This window comes from Peromyscus leucopus, chromosome 2, assembly GCF_004664715.2.
Source record: "Peromyscus leucopus breed LL Stock chromosome 2, UCI_PerLeu_2.1, whole genome shotgun sequence".
Classification (NCBI taxonomy): Eukaryota; Metazoa; Chordata; class Mammalia; order Rodentia; family Cricetidae; genus Peromyscus; species Peromyscus leucopus.
This window is the reverse complement of record NC_051064.1, coordinates 88306027-88307515: the sequence shown is the minus strand read 5'-3', so window position 1 is coordinate 88307515 and position 1489 is coordinate 88306027. Positions and strand designations below refer to the sequence as shown.

At 39.5% G+C, this 1489-nt stretch overlaps 1 pseudogene; it reads right to left on the bottom strand.

Annotated features, from left to right (window-relative positions):
• Nucleotides 1–386: 386 nt before the first annotated feature.
• On the bottom strand, nucleotides 387–1127 carry LOC114695844 (annotated as a pseudogene).
• Between the last annotated feature and the right edge of the window lie 362 nt (nucleotides 1128–1489).

The following is a 1489-nucleotide window of genomic DNA, read 5'->3' as shown; positions in this document are numbered from 1 at the left end:
TCTAATGCCAGTGAAGGAATGCATTTCCTAGCAAGGTGAGAACAAGCAGGCAGGCACAAAACAAAAGCCTCCTTCTTCTATGTCCTTATATAGGCCTCAGGCAGAAGGGGTGACCCAGATTAAAGGTGTGTCTTTCTGCCTGGAGATCTGGATTAAAGGCATGTGTCTTCCTAACTCAAAAATCCAGATTATAAGTGCCTCTTCCTACTTCAAATTAAGCAAAAAATATGTGCACATCATTTTGGGGTTTTAGTTCCAGATGTAGTTAACAACCAAGAATATCCAACATGGATATTGTTAAATGAAACTAAGCAAAATGAAAATTGCTTATTATAAGGATCAAATAAGAAAAAGTAGAATCATGTATAAGAGAAATGATCAACATGTCAGTCACCATTCACTCTGCATTTCATTTTTTCCTGGCAGCTTTGAAAGAACATAGTGTTGCTTGGCTCATGGCAAATGTCTGAAAAAGGATGAAACTTAGTGCTTTCTCCTAGGAATTGCAACATTGAATTTTGTCTCCTCCCCCAAGAGTGAACAAACTCATCAGCAGATCCACAACGCTGAAATAACTCAGGAACACACCATGCCTGGTAAACACCAGATGCTTGAATCAGAAAACTAGAAAGAGCAAATGGTCCTGCCACTTCCTGGTGATTTCTGCACGTTAAGTGCCTCATGAGCATCTTCCCACAGAGACTCCTCCTGCTAACGCTCTGCTCTTCTTGATGCCACTTTTTACCACATCATCTGTCAGACCAGTGAGCAACTGACATATTGTATCAATTGATTTAAGACACTGTTGGCAGTATGAAATACTTCAGATCTGTCAACGCTAGAGATTCCTCCCTTCATAAAGTATATGGCCTGGAGTGGGCAGTTAGGAAAATAACCTTTAAATGTTGGAATGTTAAATCTTGTTTTAAGTGATGTCCAGATTCAGCTGAACCATACAGCAAGAGGAGTCAGGTGATGAGCCTCTTTATACCTGTTTCCCACACATCTGTCCTGCTCAATGGTTTTCCTTCAGTTTTCTGTTCAACACTGCCTTCTAAAGTGACTTCTTCAATAGGTTGGTGGGTAGTAGCTGCCAGCCATTCTTCGTTACTGAAGGCTCTTCCCATAACACTTAACACCACTTCAGATAATTTTTTAATGCTTTTTTATTCCCCTTTACTGAAAGGGCAGATTTGTGCAAGTGGGGGCTTTTTGATTGTAGATGAATCTCCAAGGTTTAGAGCATTCTCAAATGCAACTGGTGAGTCAAATTTTGATAAATAATGAAGTTGAATAAACCACATATTTTGGCATTAGCTCCACCGTGTATGGCACATAATGAATGTTAGCTCCATCCACGTTTTAGGTGAGAAATCAGGGTTTTTGTGTCTTAGTAAGTATTGGAGTTATTTCAAGCACAACTGATCCCAGTTTTTGTTGTTGTTGTTGTTAAATTTGACTTTTAGTTCTAGCTGCTGCACATTATCTG